We start from the raw sequence: 18,386 nt of genomic DNA, 5'->3' as shown, positions 1-18,386 counted from the left end.
ATAAATGTGGAGGCTCCAGCCTGGCAGTAGGGAACACAAGCCACTGGCTGCACGGAGGTGGGAGATCACCCTGCAGTCCCCTCCCTCCCCTACCCTCCACCCCAGACACGGACTCAGTGGTGAGGCTTGACCCGACCCTGACACAGTGCAAGAGCTGGGATGGCCCCAGAAACATCCCAGGGTCCTGCCCCTCCACGCCCGGTGCACCAAGATAGCAAGTGAAAGGGACAAAGTCTCACATGTATGCCCAGCCCTGACCCCCAATCCAGGTGTGAGGCAAGCAGGCTCTGGATGGCAGGATCCAATTTTGGAGGGACTTAGTGTGGGGGGGATCCAGGTGTGGGGTGAGAAGGTTCTGTGTGGGGCAATATGGAGCAGAATTCCCCCAGGAGTATCCTTTGCATGCACACTCTTACCTATGCCCATAACACTTTTGGAAATGCTGGTGTAGATATTCGTAATGTCATGCTTCCTCTCCTTTCTTACATGTACTTTCATGAACAGTGAAATAACTAGTTAATAACATTCTCAACTATTACTTAGTCCTGCCTTGAGTGCAGGGGACTGGACTAGATGACCTTCTGAGGTCCCTTTCAGTCCTACACTGCTGTGAGTCTATGATTTAGAGCAGTGTTTCTCAAATGCAGCCACAAGGGGCTTTTTGTGCGGCCACAACAGCCTCCTGGGCGGTAACGGGGGAGACGAAATATCAGCATCTCCCCCTCCCTCCCTCCCTGTTCTTCCTGGATGCGCTGCCCTACACCACCTCTGAAGACAGGTGGGGCACAGTGCTGCAGGAGCAGGATGAGTTCTCAACCCACCTGGGGGTGGGGGCCAGCAGGGGGGCTTGGGCTTCAGCCCTGGGATGGTTATGCGGCAGGCTCCAGTGGCAGGACTTCAGGAGCCAGGCCGCGGGGCTTTGGGTTCTGGCCCCCAGCTCCAAATGCTGGCCCCCAGCTCCAGTCCCAAGCTCCAGTCACATGGTAGCGGGAGCTGGCCCTGGTGCTGACCCCTGGCCCAACCCGTGTGGCAGCAGGTTCCAACCCCTAGCTTCAGCCTCGTGGCTCTCAGCTCTGACCATGCAACTCCAACCACCTCCCAACACCCCAGTCCCCCACTGCCTTCCCCATCCATTACCCTATCGCCCTGGGCACCCACTGCCTCCCACCAGCCCCACATCCACCCCCACATTACCCCTGGCCTCCACTGCCTCCCCCTCTAACTCCCCCATCTAGGACTTAATTCGTCCTGGCGCTTGCTGAGAAAAGTGATACTAACAAACATGCAAGTATCAATTTTCACAGCAGACTTACTAGTTAGCTGGGAGGCTGTGATACAGTGATACCTGTATGTTTGTTAATATCACTTATCACAGCCTCCCAGCTAGCTACTAAGTGTGTTCTGAAAAGTGATCTTAATGAGCATACAAATATCACTTTTCACAGCATTATTTTTATTACTGTGTCTGCAAAAAAAAAAAAAAAAAACTCTACGTAAAATACAATGATTTGGATGGATGGATATGCATATTTATCTGTTTTTCCTAAAGCTAATTAAATATTTTAGGGAAAAGTGTCAGTGCGGCCACCAGTGAGAGTTGGTGGCTGCAGCCAGAGGCTGCAAATTTTGTTGTGAGAACCCTGAGTATCATCACTGCTATTCAGAGATAGCACTTATTGAAATGAATGGCCCAGTTCATGGCTCAGAACTATTGTTTCAAGCTCAGTGCAAATTTGTCTTTGCATCAGCCATCATCACGCCTTGTTTTTGAAGGTTTTCCTCACAACCATAACAGCTAGAGAGACATCCTTTTTCTCTCTTTCTTTTTTTAAATGAAAGCGGAGACCCTGGAGAACAACTGTTCACATTCCGATAGCTAGTCCTTTGCATTCCCGAGACCTGTGCCTCACACTTTGGGAAAAACTGCACAAGACCATGCCACTTCCCTACCATTAGATCGGATCTTCTTCTCTGAAGCACTTTTGAATTTGCTGCATTCCAAATGTCAAAAGCTATAGTGAAACCAAAGTGCCCTTAGTCAATTCAGTCCTTTTCTTATCATTCAAGTCAGCAGCTGCAGAAGAAGAATACCAAGCTTCCATACTAGTGCTTTACCAGCACCTCCTGGCATTTGACATTTACCAGGATCACCAGTTGCCAGAGACAGCTGTCCTAAACATGCAAGATGATGATGGAGGAGAAAGGGTGGGGAAAAGTCTCATCTGGTTAAGATGTATTTTAGACAGGTAAACTATATCCCAGTCCTAATGGATGATTAATATATAAACCTGGGATTTTCAAAGAAGCCTTAGGGATTAGGCACTCAGTTCCCTTAGAACTTTAACAGAGTTGGGCATCAAACTCTCTTAGGCTCCTTTGAAAATTCCAGGTTTAAACAGCTCCTAAACAGACAGGCAAACACCCAAGAATGTTGTGTGACAGTTATTTCATAATCTGTACAATCATTTCACCCCAACACATTCTCCATAATCTGCCAGATAAATTTATTACGTCACTGAAGCTTGTTTTCCTTGTTCATGGCTCCTTTTTAGTCCCTTACAGTCCATTAAACCATCCCCACTACACAGCCACAGACTTTGGCCTTGTCTACACTAACGCTAATTACGCTAGGTAAGTTACGTAAATTACATAATTTAACTCAATGAAATTTACACTGACTGAAAGCGGTGTTTACACCACACTATGTCGATGGGACAGCTTCTGCCTCTCATTGAGGAAGAGTACTGAAGTTGACGGTGTGACAATATGCCTTGGAGGCACGTCCTGTAACCCCCATATTCCTCATTTATAGATAATTGTGATATTGCATATAAAGCAGGCTGTGTGAGGCATCAGGGGAAAGGTTATGATCTGCTGAAAGTCACTGTTCCATCTAAATATGTATATCATTAATGCATATGAAGTTATGAGAATTGTGTTGTATGGTTGTCATTAAAATATGCTGTGGATTTGGGAAGCGCCCAGATACTAGCTCTCCAGAGACAATGCCAAGGAAAGTAACCAACACCCAGGTGGGTATCAAACAACCATCAACAGCCATTGTCCTGCAAGGGAGCTACAGCTCAATCCAGGGATCGGCAACCTTTGACACGCGGCCCGCCAGGGTAAGCACCCTGGTAGGCCGGGCCGGTTTGTTTACCTGCCGCGTCCGCAGGTTTGGCCCTCAGCACGCGCCGCTTCCCGCCACCCCTATTGGCCTGGGATGGCGAATCGTGGCCAGTGGGAGCCATGATCGGCCGAACCTGCAGACATGGCAGGTAAACAAACCGGCCCGGCCCACCAGGGTGCTTACCCTGGCGGGCCGCGGGCCAAAGGTTGCCGATCCCTGGTTCAATGACTCAGCTGCACAAGGCCACACCAGGGAAATTGCTCAACCTTGCCTGGTAACTCAGCAATGCCCACCAGACATGCCTGGACTTGTGTTCTCCAAGCTCATTGGACTGAGAGTTTAAAATAAAACACAGAGGTCCCATGCTCCGCCTTTCTCCTGCCCCCACCTATGCTATTCCCTGCTTCCTTATCTTAGCAATCATGCAACTGGTTGAACTTGGCAAACCTCAATTTTATAAATGTCACAGAATGTGAATGTTATATGCAATAAGGGACTAGATATTAATTTTGGAGATTCCTGTATTCGATGTTTGGCGTTTACCTTCATTAGAAATGGGGAAGGAATGGGTGGCAGCATGTCTGTTAGCAATTATTATGTTTAACTGTCTCATATTTTTTTCCTTTGTTTCCCTTAACTTCCATCCAGTTAAGCTTCTGTTTGCTCAGATTTCTCTTTCCCATTCTTTTCCTGTACAGTTCATTCAGTAATGCCACAATCTATCTTTTGTGACAAATTTCATGGAGATGGCCTCCGATGTCAAACACACTGAATTCTGTCATTGCTGAATGAATCAGGCCAAACGGAAAGGAGAAAGCTTGTCCCAAATATTTCAGCAAATAACACTTTGAAAAAAAAAATACCGAAGAAATAAATAAAATTTAATAGAATTTTATCCAGTTATGATTTACACGTCCAGACTTCGTAATTTTAACTGTGCAACTTTACTGCTGCATAACAAGTTCAGTGCAGTTTTGGTATTTCATTTTTTTTTTAGAAGTGCCATTGACTTTAAGTCTTGTTTAATATTAAGCATCCTGACAATTGTCACTCACACATTTGCCCCTGTTGTCATTCTTTCACTCTTGCCAGCTGAAATGTCATAAGCAGTGATGCAGGAAATGAGAAGCTCACTTTTTCTGACTACTAGAATTTACTTCCAGGGCTTTGGCATAGGTAGTCTCCCCTACTCCCCCTTCTGGATCTCTTGCCTCCACTATGCCTCTGAGCCCTGATCTACACTACAAGTTTAGGTCGAATTTAGCAGCGTTAGATCGATTTAACCCTGCACCCGTCCACACAACGAAGCCATTTTTGTCGACTTAAAGGGCTCTTAAAATCGATTTCTGTACTCCTCCCCCACAAGGGGATTAGCACTGAAATCGACATTGCCGGGTCGAATTTGGGGTAGTGTGAACGCAATTCGACGATACTGGCCTCCGGGAGCTATCCCAGAGTGCTCCATTGTGACCACTCTGGACAGCACTTTCAACTCAGATGCACTGGCCAGGTAGACAGGAAAAGCCCTGGAAACTTTTGAATTTCATTTCCTGTTTGACCAGTGTGGCGAGCTGATCAGCACAGGTGACCATGCAATCCCGGAATCGCAAAAGAGCTCCAGCATGGACTGAACGGGAGGTACTGGATCTGATTACTGTTTAGGGAGACTAATCCGTGCTATCAGAACTCCGTTCCAAAAGACAAAATGCCAAAATATTTGAAAAAATCTCCAAGGGCATGGTGGACAGAGGCTACAACAAGGACCCGCAGCAGTGTCGCGTGAAAATTAAGGAGTTCAAGCAAGCCTACCAAAAAAACAAAGAGGCAAACTGCCGCTCCGGGTCAGAGACCCAGACATGCCGCTTCTATGATGAGCTGCTTGCAATTCTAGGGGGGGCCCCTACCACTACCCCACCCGTCCGTGGACATCTGCAAGGGGGGAGTCTCAAGCAACAGGGATGAGGATTTGGGGGACGAGGAAGATGAGGAGGTGGAGGAGGAGGAGGATAGCACACAGCACGCAAGCGGAGAAACCATTCTCCCTGACACCCAGGAACTGTTTATCACCCTGGAGCCAATACCCTCCCAACCCTCCCAAGGTGGGCTCACGGACCATGAAGCCAGAGAAGGCACCTCTGGTGAGTGTACCTTTGTAAATATAATACATGGTTTAAAAGCAAGCGTGTTTAATGATTAATTTGCCCTGAAGACTTGGGATGCATTCACGGCCAGGACAGCCCCTCCTTTTAAATGGCCAACCCAACGTGTGCTTGGTATGGGAAAAGAGGGCGCTGCTGTTTGAAACCATTCCAACATGTTATGAAGGTTGAAGAAGCTGAAAGACTGTGGCTTATCATGGCTGCCTGCAAGTCAAATTCTGTTGCCCGGCTCTGCGTGTGTGATCTCACACCAAACCGGCAGGCCCTCAATATAAGAGGCAAAATGTGACCTTGTACCGAAAGCACATGTGCTACGTAATGTTAACAGCTTGGTTCACAGTGAAAGAGTCTACCCACTGTTCTCTAAAATGTGTCTTTTTAAATACTACTCTCCCTTTTTTTCCTCCCACAGCTGCAAATGTTTCAACGGTACCCCTATCATCTCCATCCCAGAGGCTAGTGCAGATAAGAAGGGGGAAAAAAACACACACTCGCAATGAAATGTTCTCTGAGCTCATGCAATCCTCCCGCACTGAAAGCGCTCAGCAGAATGTGTGGAGGCAAACAATGTCAGAGTCCAGGAAAGCAGAAAATGAACGCAAGGACAGGAGGGACAAACAAGATGAGAGGTGGAGGGAGCAAGAAGAGAGGTGGCGGGAGCAAGATGAGAGATGGCATCAGCGCGATGAGCAGAGACAGGATGCAATGCTGAGGCTACTGGGGGATCAAACTGATATGCTCCGACGTCTGGTGGAGCTGCAGGAAAGGCAGCAGAAGCACAGACAGCCGCTGCTGCCCCTGTGTAACCGCCTGCCCTCCTCCCCAAGTTCCATATCCTACTCACCCAGACGCCCAAGAATGCGGGGGGGGAGGGGGGAGTCCAGGCACTCAACCACTCCACCCCAGAGGACTGCCCAAGCAACAGAAGGCTAGCATTCAATAAGTTTTGAAGTGCAGTGTGGCCTTGTCCTTCCCTCCTCCCCTCATCCACCACCCTGCCCGGTGCTTCCCTCCTCCCCCACCCCTCCCGGGCTACCTTGGCAGTTATCTCCCTATTTGTGCGATGAATTAATAAAGAATGCATGATTTTGAAACAATAATGACTTTATTGCCTCTGCAAGCGGTGATCGAAGCGGGGAGGGCAGTTGAGGGAAGTAGAGTAAAACAAGGGGGCGGGTTTTCATCAAGGAGAAACAAACAGAACTGTCACACCGTAGCCTGGCCAGTCATGAAACTGGTTTTCAAAGCTTCTCTGATGTGCAGCGTGCCCTGCTGTGCTCTTCTAATCGCCCTGGTGTCTAGCTGCGCGTAATCAGCAGCCAGGCGATTTGCCTCAACCTCCCACCCTGCCATAAACATCTCCCCCTTACTCTCACAGATATTGTGGAGCACACAGCAAGCGGCAATAACAACTGGAATATTGGTTTTGCTGAGGTCTAACCGAGTCCGTAAACTGCGCCACCACGCTTTTAAACATCCAAATGCACATTCTACCACCATTCTGCACTTGCTCAGCCTATAGCTGAACAGCTCCTTACTACTGTCCAGGGTGCCTGTGTATGGCTTCATGAGCCATGGCATTAAGGGGTAGGCTGGGTTCCCAAGGATAACTATAGGCATTTCAACGTCCCCAACAGTTATTTTCTGGTCTGGGAAGTAAGTCCCTTCCTGCAGCTGTTCAAACAGACCAGAGTTCCTGAAAATGCAAGCGTCATGTACCTTTCCCAGCCATCCCACGTTGATGTCGGTGAAACGTCCCTTGCGATCCACCAGTGCTTGCAGCACCATTGAAAAGTACCCCTTGCGGTTTATGTACTGGTTGCCAAGGTGGTCCAGTCCCAAGATAGGGATATGGGTTCCATCTATCGCCACACCACAGTTAGGGAATCCCATTGCAGCAAAGCCATCCACTATGACCTGCACATTTCCCAGAGTCACTATCCTTCATAGTAGCAGCTCAGTGATTGCGTTGGCTACTTGGATCACAGCAGCCCCCACAGTAGATTTACCCACTCCAAATTGATTCCCGACTGACCGGTAGCTGTCTGGCATTGCAAGCTTCCAGAGGGCTATCGCCACTCGCTTCTCAACTGTGAGGGCTGCTCTCATCTTGGTATTCTTGCACTTCAGGGCAGGGGAAAGCAAGTCACAAAGTTCCATGAAAGTGCCCTTACGCATGCGAAAGTTTCGCAGCCACTGGGAATCATCCCAGACCTGCAACACTATGCAGTCCCACCAGTCTGTGCTTGTTTCCTGGGCCCAGAATCAGCATTCCACGGCATGAACCTGCCCCATTACCACCATGATGTCCAAATTGCCAGGGCCCATGCTTTGAGAGAAGTCTGTGTCCATGTCCTCAACACTATCGTGATCGCACTGTCGTTGCCTCCTCGCCTGCTTTTGCAGGTTCTGGTTCTGCACATACTGCAGGATAATGCATGAGGTGTTTACAATGCTCACAACAGCAGCGGTGAGCTGAGCAGGCTCCATGCTTGCCGTGGTATGCAGGAGAGCAGGAGAGCAGAGTTGCAGTGGAATCGGTGGATGACGACGGATGCCACGAGAATAGATATTTATACCGAACGACGAGAGGTGGATTCATGGCACCAGGAGAGCAGAGTTGCAGCGGAAGCGGTGGATGACTGAGCTCATTTACTCTATTGAGCTCAGTCATCATTTACTCAGTTGAGACTGAGCTCATTTACAACAGCAGGAGAGCAGAATTGCAGCGGAAGCGGTGGATGATGATGGTTTGCAGACCTACTGCACCATCTGCTGCCAGCAGCACCCAGGACACAACAAAAGCGGTGACAGTGAACTGAGCTGAGCGGGCACCATGCTTGCCGTGGTATGGCGTCTGCATGGAAAAAAGGCACGAAACGATTGACTGCCGTTGCTTTCATGGAGGGAGGGGCGACTGACGGCATGTACCCAAAACCACCCGCGACAATGTTTTTGCCCCATCAGGCATTGGGAGCTTAATCCAGAATTCCAAGGGGCAGTGGAGACCGCGGGAACTGTGGGATATCTACCCACAGTGCACCACTCTGTGAGTCGATGCTAGCCACAGTATTGAGGACGCACTCCGTCGACCTACTGCGCTTAGGGGGGGATATACACGATCGACTGTATAAAATCACTTTCTAAAGATCGACTTCTATAAATTCGACCTAATTTCCTAGTGTAGACATACCCTTATCTATTTAGGAATGTAACTTAACAACATTAAGTACTCAACTACTTAGAAAGGCCAAAAAAGAATTTGAAAAACAGCTAGCCAAAGACTCAAAAAGTAATAGCAAAAAAAAATTTAAGTACATCAGAAGCAGGAAGCCTGCTAGACAACCAGTCAGCCAGTAAGCCTGACTTCTGTACTGGGCAAACTGGTTGAAACTATAGTAAAGAACAAAACTGTCAGACACATAAATGAACATAATTTATTGGGGAAGAGTCAACATGGTATTTGTAAAGGGAAATCATGCCTCACCAATCTACTAGAATTCTTTGAGGGGGTCAACAAGCATGTGGACAAGGGGGACCCAGTGGATGCAGTGTACTTAGATTTTCAGAAAGCCTTTGACAAGGTCCCTCACCAAGGGCTCTTAAGCAAAGTAAGCTGTCATGGGATAAGAGGGAAGGTCCTCTCATGGACTGGTAACTGGTTAAAAGATAGGAAATAAAGGGTAGGAACAAATGGTCAGGAGTCTGTACTGGTTCCAGTCCTTGTCAATATATTCATAAATGATCTGGAAAAAGGGGTAAACAGTGAGGAGGCAAAATTTGCAGATGATACAAAATTGCTCAAGATAGTTAAGTCCCAGGCAGACTGCGAAGAGCTACAAAAAGATCTCTCAAAACTGAGTGACTGGGCAACAAAATAGCAGATGAAATTCAATGTTGATAAATGCAAAATAATGCACATTGGAAAACATAATCCCAACTATACATATAAAACAATGGGGTCTAAATTGGCTGTTCCCTACCACTCAAGAAAGAGATCTTGGAGTCATTGTGGGTAGTTCTCTGAAAACATCCACTCAATGTGCAGCGGCAGTCAAAAAAGTGAACAGAATGTTGGGAATCATTAAGAAAGGGATAGATAATAAGACAGAAAATATCATATTGCCTCTATATAAATCCATGGTACACCCACAACTTGAATACTGCGTGCAGATGTGGTTGCCCCATCTCAAAAAAGATATATTGGAATTGGAAAAGGTTCAGAAAAGGGCAACAAAAATGATTAGGGGTATGGAACGGTTGCCGTATGAGGAAAGATTAATAAGATTGGGACTTTTTAGCTTGGAAAAGAGATGACTAGGGGAGGATATGATTGAGGTCTATAAAATCATGACTGGTGTGGAGAAAGTAAATAAGGAAGTCTTCTCATAACACAAGAACTAGGAGTCACCAAATGAAATTAATAGGCAGCAGGTTTAAAACAAAAAAAGGAAGTATTTTTTCACACAACGCACAGTCAGCCTGTGGAACTCTTTGTCAGAGGATGTTGTGAAGGCCAAGACAATAACAGGATTCAAAAAAGAACTGGATAAGTTCACTATTAGCCAAGATGGACAGGGATGGTGTCCCTAGCCTCTGTTTGCCAGAAGCTGGGTATGGGCGACAGGATGGATCACTTGATGATTACCTGTTCTGTTCATTTCCTCTGGGGCACCTGGCATAGGCCACTGTTGGAAGACAAGATACTGGGCTAGATGGACCTTTGGTCTGACCCAGTATGGCCATTCTTATGTTCTTATGTTCTAACTACAAATAAAATATTATTTACAAGTATGGCCAAGACAACATAGGAGAGTTCACAATAAAAAAAAAAAAAAGTCAAATGTTAGGCTAGCCACCAAACCATAACAGTGACCCTTTTTATCTTGGGTGAAGGGAAGAAATAAACAAACAAAATAGTGCTACACTGAGCAAAAGTAGATCGCAAAGTCCATAGTATGACACCAGAGATCATGGCTGGTTCAAATAATTCTGCCAAACTTGCAGTGTTTTCCACACTTTCTGTTTAACAGGAAACCTCCATCTGCTCTAACCCCAGCTCTCTCCACAAACTCTGCAAAAGTTCTGAACACAGTACGTATTCTCTTTTTCTTCAGCCCCTGGAACTCAAACCTATGCAATTTGTGTGGCATAAGAGTCTGGGCAGGTGGAGGGAGAAAGTCACTCATCAAATCTCAAGCCTGGCAGACAAAGGCCTTTATCAAGTTACCTTTTTGGAAGTTCCTCATGGTGTGGTGGTGATTTTGTTTGTTTGGTTTTGGGTTGTTATTTGTTTTGCGGGGGGAGGCCCAAATTTGTTTGAACTGGTCTTGCCTGAGGCTCCTGTCGCATGCAGTACAACAGTTACATTGTGTGGGAGGGATAATATCTTTATATCTGCAGCACAGAACCTGCATGTATGCATTTAAACTGGCTCGGCAGCCTGGAGACATCACAATTAAACTTGGATAGTTTTCAATGTGGAAAATTGTATATGCTTAAAGTGGCAGTGGAAGAGGCGGGGGAGGAATAGATAATGAAACAGTGGAGGAGGACCATGGGGTGGGCACCACAGTTAAAACTGGGCTGTTTTCCATGTTGAATTTCTGATGCAATAAGAGGGCACGACTTCAGTTTTATATCTCATCCAAGAATGGCACCTCTAGCAGCCAAGTAACCACTTCTGATGCCTTTTGTTCAAAGGCAACTCTCTCTCAAGTATCACCTACTAAATCACCAATACCACTTCCTACAACACCCTGGGTTTTCATTTAGAGGTATTCCATCCAAAGTTCTCACCACCCAGACCTGGAATAAGGTCCTTCAGGGCCAGAGAAGATTGAAGTCCTACCCCATACCCTTACCCGACCCAGATCCTCTTCTGTTTTTCCAATATAAATTAATTAAACTAATTGGACATAACCTCACAATCCCTTCCCCACTTCATATTATTTATATTTGACCTTTTAGAATGTACTTTACTCCCTTTCTTAGGCTTGGTCTACACTAAACCCCCAAATCGAACTAAGGTACGCAACTTCAACTACGTGAATAACTAAGTACCTTAGTTCGAACTTACCTTGGTCCACACGTGGCAGGCAGGCTCCCCCGTCGACTCCGCGGTATTCCTCTCGTCTAGCTGGAGTACCGCAGTCGACGGCGATCACTTCCTGGTTCGACTTATCGCGTCTAGACAAGATGCGATAAGTCGAACCCAGAACTTCGATTGCCAGCCGCCGAACTAGCGGCTGGGTGTAGACATACCCTTACTCACCAATTTAATATGAAACTATAAATGCCTATTCTGGAGGCCCCCTTGACTACAATGTCCCATCTAAGATAGCACCCCAACCACAGAGAAGCTGAGGTGTGCCTTAGCAACACTTATGTGACCAGCAGCAGTCATCCTGAACCTGCTTCAAAAATGGTTTGATTACACTGCCTTGGCTTTCCATGTGGACAGCTTTCTTGGACCTACATTTGCCTGTAATGGAAAACTGCAATTTTGGGAAGCAGGAAGGAGAGAATTACATCAAATACATATTTAAATTAGAAATAACAATATATTCTCTATGTTAAGTGAATACATCTTTTTTGCAATCTGCTTGGCCTTTCACCTTCTTTAGTCCTTTACACCCCTTCTAAATTAAACACCTCCGACAGTAGGAGTGGAGAATTTTGATTTGTTAGCTTTTTACAACTACTTTACATGTAAATAACTACACAAGGTTCAAGACACTTTATTCCCCATACATTTTATTCAAGATCACTTTCACAACTGAAGTGTCACATACCCTTATGGCCCTCTATGATTCTGTTTCCCCATCTGCAAAATAGGGATAATAATATCATCTTTGCAATACTCCCTTGAGATAGGAAAAAATAATAATTGTTTGTGAGGCGCTCAGATGCTACAGTAATTAGTGCCATAGAAAAGACTTTAAATAAATATGTCATAATTTCAGCATGAAATTTTCAAATAGCCATATTTTGTTAAATCAAACCAGACAAAAGTACATCTTCTCTGAGCACAAAATCCATGCCAAGTTTCAAACTTCTGCCATTTTTCCCACAGGCATTTATGAGAATGGTGTTAGAAATCTTCTTTAATAGAAAAAGAGAGTTTCATTCTCCATAACCCAAAAACAGTTCACAGAATTTTGCTCAAGCTTTCAAACAAAAAACAAACAAAATATCTTTGTGCCACGAACAAACATGAAAAATGCCACCTTTGAGAGAGAATATTCCAGAAAGATTTGAACACATGAGAAGAGAGGCTTGACTTGTGCAGGAGAGCATCACTAGATGATCACGATGGTCCCTTCTTACCTTAAAGTCTATGAGTCAATGAGACTTGCAATATTAAGGCCCAGTCCTGCAAGGATTGGATTCTCAAATACTGCAGATACTGGTACCAACCAAGATAGTTTTGACTGACTAACATGAAAAAAGACAATGATTCCCAACAGTGACTAGCAGCTGCCAGTACAGTTTCTTCACTTGTATTACTAGCCCCAAGGGATAAAAAATCACAAGTCAGGCCTTCCCAAATCATCAAATTTTTAAAATTACTTTTGGATGGGGACTATGGAAGACGTTTATTTGCTTCTGTTTTTGAGCCTTTAAAGTTCATGTTTTCAAGCTTTTCTACACACCAATTATGGCTGGAAACTAGAAATGTTCACATAATTGCATGACTCTAGGAGCTAGGACCTTTAAGAAAACAGCATATATTGAGAGATTCATGATGAAACCACAAGATCCAGCAATTTTACTTCACACTTCTAGGGCTAGTTTTACAAATCTTAGACTACCAGACCCAAAAATACCATATCTAGCTTCCTCCTTTATTCCCTTCTAAAAAGCCTTTTCACTAAAGATTGATTAACCACTGCTGCCTATCTCTCATTGACTGACCTGTGGTGTCCTAACCCCTGATGAAGTTTTGGTTTCAAAATGGCCCGAGGTACAACATGGGCAGCAAGACCAATGCATGACATACTAGGGTTCTGAAGCAGTACAGTCAGTGTCACAATGACTGAGAGGAGAAATAAGAAGGGCACTGTTCTCCTTTTGAGATTGTTCTCCATTGTCATCCTATTGGAGTCCCTCTCATGCACTTACTTCCCCGAAACTTTTCTATGCAGTTGCAGTAATGGGTCCAAACTATGCAGCAGGTGACTGCAGCAGACAAACCCTGGGAACAGACCAGACCAGTGGCACCGCTATGGGCACCCGCATGGCCCCACAATATGCCAACATCTTTATGGCTGACCTGGAACAACGCTTCCTCAGCTCTCGTCCACTCACACCCCTTCTCTACCTACGCTACATTGATGACATCTTCATCATCTGGACCCATGGGAAGGAGACCCTGGAAGAATTCCACCATGATTTCAACAGCTTCCACCCCACCATCAACCTCAGCCTGGACCAATCTACATGGGAGGTCCACTTCCTGGACACCACAGTACAAATAAGCAATGGCCAGGTTAACACCACCCTATACCGAAAACCCACCGACCGCTATGCCTACCTTCATGCCTCCAGCTTCAACCCCGGACACACCACACGATCCATCGTCTACAGCCAAGCACTGAGGTACAACCGCATCTGCTCCAACCCCTTAGACACCTACAAGATCTTCACCAAGCATTCTCTAAACTACGATACCCACACAAGGAAATAAAGGAACAAATCAACAGAGCCAGACGTGTACCCAGAAGCCTCCTGCTACAAGACAGGCCCAAAAAAGAAACCAACAGAACTCCACTGGCCATCACCTACAGCCTGCAGCTTAAACCTCTCCAACGCATCATCAGTGATCTACAACCCATCCTGGACAATGATCCCTCACTTTCACAGACCTTGGGAGGCAGGCCAGTCCTCGCCCACAGACAACCTGCCAACCTTAAGCATATTCTCACCAGCAACCACGCACCGCACCATAACAACTCTAACTCAGGAACCAACCCATGCAACAAACCTCGATGCCAACTCTGCCCACATATCTACACCAGCAGCACTATCACAGGACCTAACCAGATCAGCTACAATATCACCGGCTCATTCACCTGCACGTCCACCAATGTTATATATGCCATCATGTGCCAGCAATGCCCCTCTGCTATGTACATTGGCCAAACTGGACAGTCACTACACAAGAGGATAAATGGACACAAGTCAGATATCAGGAATGGCAATATACAAAAACCTGTAGGAGAACACTTTAACCTCCCTGGCCACACAATAGCAGATGTTAAGGTAGCCATCCTACAGCAAAAAAACTTCAGGACCAGACTCCAAAGAGAAACTGCTGAGCTCCAGTTCATTTGCAAATTTGACACCATCAGATCAGGATTAAACAAAGACTGTGAATGGCTATCCAACTACAGAAGCAGTTTCTCCTCCCTTGGTGTTCACACCTCTACTGCTAGCAGAGCACCTCACCCTCCCTGATTGAACTAACCTCGTTATCTCCACACTGATTTATACCTGCCTCTGGAGATTTCCATTACTTGCATCTGAAGAAGTGAGGTTCTTACCCACAAAAGCTTATGCTCCCAATACTTCTGTTAGTCTTAAAGGTGCCACAGGACCCTCTGTTGCTTTCTACAGATTCAGACTAACAAGGCTACCCCTCTGATACCTGGGAACAGGGACTCTGATCAGGTCACACTCCCCAGTGAGAGGCACTGACCCGACTGGGGAGAAATAAAAAGGGGCCACGCTTTCCCAAGCTCTGCCCATAGGAGAAGCAGATCTACAAGGTGCCACTCACAGCAGACTTTGCAGCTCTCCTTCCCTTTGCACTGTGCGCACTAGTGCAATAGCGGGACGCCATCATTAGGGTTCCGAGTCAAGGCTCCCAGGAGCAACCTCGGCCAGGGGGAAGATCGGGAGCAGGCCTGACTGCATGGGCACCACAGCACAATTAAACACAGCGTCTGGAGGAGGTAGAGGGACTCGCGTGACTCGGCTCTGCGCCCAGTCCACCTGGCAACGGTGCTGAGGGAACCCGAGTCCCGCTCAGCCCGGGGGAACCAGCAGGAAAGGAGGGCGGTTACCTGAGCCGCACGGCGAAGCTGCCGCGGTCCGGGTCTGGAGGAGGAGCCGCGGAAGTCGGGGGGCTCCGGCTGGTGAGGGCGGGCGGCGCCAGGTGCCGGGGAGCAGCCGCTGCCCACGCCAGCCCGAGGCTGTGCTGCTGCACGATCCAGCCGCGTCCGGTCGCCATAGTGACACCGGAACCCGAACGCCCCGGACCAGCGTTCCAAGCGGCCCGGTTGCCTCTGCCTGGCCTTGCACGGGCAGCCGCGGCGCGAGGGCGGAGTTGGAGTTGGGCAGGGGGTGGCTGCAGCCGACGGGGCCGCTGCGGCCTCTCCCCAGCCTGAAGTTACTGACTGCAGCCCATTGAAGGGCCTGGCTCTTCCACACATCCTGGTTACAGGCGTTCAGCTGCCCCTCACGCACACAACACATTTCAGCCCAGAGAAGGTCCCAGTCTAGGGTTCTATCTGGTAATGAGCCCCACACTCTGTAAGGGTTGCAGTTCAGTGCAGAGCAGCTTCACCCCCAACCGCACCCTAAAACATCCCTGGATTCAGCCACCCCCATAGTGGGCAACAAAAAGATAAGCACATTCCCCTAGTTTATAGCCCTCTGCTCCAGAACCCAGTTCAGTGCTCCCACCGTTGCTTCTCCCAAATGCCCACTGCCTCAGGCATCTCTATGCTCCCCTGCTTATGCTCCCTCATTTCCTCCTCCTTCCTATCCTCCATTTTCCACAGCAGCAAAACCACCAGTTTCCCATCTGCACCCCATATTCACCTGCATATGCACGGACAGCCCAGCTCCCTCTCCCTACAACACCCCACATTGTCCTACACACACACCAGTTTCCCCCTCTTTCCTGTCATCCCTTTGGAGCAGATTCAGTGCAATGGATAAATTTTTGGAAAGAAGAATATGGGATTAATAATGGTCGACTCATTTTTGCCATTTTCATCGCTGAAAGCTTGTCTGCAGAGGCTGCTGCATCAAACCAGGGGCCGCTAACAGGGAGTTTCAAGAGGGAGTTTGGATGGGGAGTGGGAAGGGGGTGAGGTACACTTGCCATTCTTTAAAACCTTTAGCCTAAACTATAATCAAATCTTCTTGATTTAAACAAAAACCCTATCATTAGCCTAGGTAGCTGTAGGAGAGAATGCAGGCAGAAGCCCAGCAGCAGATTGGGGGCTATCCAGTGTATTGCACTGAGTGCAGCATGTATGATTACTTGCCCTGTGGGCAGGTGGCATATGTGTGCATTCGGTGCAAAGAGCTCCTGTCCCTCAGATCGAGTACGGGCTTTGGAGGCCAGGGTGGCAGAACTGGAGGAGCTAAGGGAGGCAGAGAGGTATGTTGATGAGGCTTTCCGGGACACTGTAGATTTGTCCCACCTCCGGTCAGACAGCCCCTGCGCTGTTAAGGAGGATGAAAGGCTCAGGGAAGGAGAGCAGTCAATGGAAGCAGAGGGAAACCTTCCCATAGTTGGGACCCTCCTTCCAGATGATGTTGAGGTATCCTCTCACACTGAGGTTACTTCTCCGGGGGAGGGAACTCCAGTCATTAGGAAAAGGCAGGTGTTAGTAATGGGAGATTCGATCATTAGAAACATAGATAGCTGGATTTGTGATGACGCGGGAGAACCGTATGGTGACTTGCCTGCCTGGTGCGAAGGTTGCGGATCTCTCGAAGCATCTAGATAGACTTATGTGTAGTGCTGGGGTGGAGCCGGTGGTCGTGGTACATGTAGGTACCAATGACACAGGGAAGGGTAGGAGAGACGTCCTGGTTAAATTTAGGCTGCTAGGAAAGAGACTGAAATCCAGGACCGCTATGGTGACATTCTTAGAAATGCTTCCAGTTCCACGGGCAGAGCCAGGTAGGCAGGCAGAGCTTCAGAGTCTCAATGCATGGATGAGACGATAGTGTAGAGAGGAGAGGTTTAGATTTATTAGGAACTGGGGAAACTTTTGGGATAGGGGGAGCCTATACAGGAAGGATGGGCTCCACCTAAACCAAAGTGGAACCAGACTGCTGGCACTTAACATTAAAAAGGTTGCAGAGCAGCTTTTAAACTAAAAGATGAGGGAAAGCCGATGGCTGCAGCGGAGCACGTGGATCGGACAGAGACTTCTCTTAGAGGAGAGTCTCTTGATAGAGATTCTCTAGGTTCTAGTCAGGAGCAGAGGATGGAAGAGGATAAAGTATGAGCCAGATCAGACGAGAAACATTCACATGAAAAAGAATCTGACACATCAGAAAAGGGCAGACAAATAAACAGTGACAAGTTTTTAAAGTGCTTGTACACAAATGCTAGAAGTCTAAATAATAAGCTGGGTGAACTAGAGTGCCTCGTGTTAAAGGAGGATAGTGATATAATAGACATCACAGAAACCTGGTGGAGTGGGGACAATCAATGGGACACAATCATTCCAGGGTACAAAATATATCAGAAGGACAGAACAGGTTGTGGGGAGGGATTGGCACTATGTGTGAAAGAAAATGTAGAATGAAATGAAGTAAAAATCTTAAATGAATCCACATGTTCCATAGAATCTTTATGGATAGTAATTCCATGCTCTAATAAGAATATAACAGTAGGGATCAACACTGGTCTACAATTTTTGAGAAGTCGTCTGCTTCAGAGATAAAATGTGCTATTTATTATGTATTTGGATGTGCTGAATTCAAATATGACAATTAAAACAACTGATTGGCTACTGTTTCTAAGATATTTAAGTTTTTACATTTTATGTCTATGTATATTGTGTAGATAGTAGAGTTTTAATCATAAATTGTAAACCTAGGTCTTTTCATGTGTTTATGGTTGCTTTACATGATAATATTTCACCTGTCCTGTTTATGTAACACTTTAAAAATCAGCAAAAGGGTTATATAAATAAAATTTATTATGAAACAAAAGGCAAAAAACTATTCTGTACATAGTTTAGTCCTATTCAGTGTCTACTCGGCGCTTCTTGGCTTGTCTCTTGTATTCATTAAATGGAGCATCTCTTGTCACTGTCCAGCAATAGTCTGCAAGCATTGATGGG

The 18,386-nt window shown here is 46.7% G+C and overlaps 1 protein-coding gene across 1 annotated transcript in view; it reads right to left on the bottom strand.

Annotated features, from left to right (window-relative positions):
* FBXO15 (F-box protein 15) overlaps positions 1-15,453 on the bottom strand; it is a 51,683-nt gene extending 36,230 nt beyond the window's left edge. The window contains exon 1 of the mRNA XM_024212089.1: positions 15,357-15,453. The gene's annotated coding sequence lies outside the window, so the exon portion shown is untranslated. The remainder of the gene's footprint in view (positions 1-15,356) is intronic.
* Between the last annotated feature and the right edge of the window lie 2,933 nt (positions 15,454-18,386).

The sequence above is a fragment of the Terrapene carolina genome, unplaced genomic scaffold (genome assembly GCF_002925995.2).
Source record: "Terrapene carolina triunguis isolate 2854851 unplaced genomic scaffold, T_m_triunguis-2.0 Scaffold58, whole genome shotgun sequence".
Lineage (NCBI taxonomy): Eukaryota > Metazoa > Chordata > Testudines > Emydidae > Terrapene > Terrapene triunguis.
The sequence above is the reverse complement of the archived record's forward strand: the minus strand, read 5'-3'. Positions and strand labels throughout refer to the sequence as shown.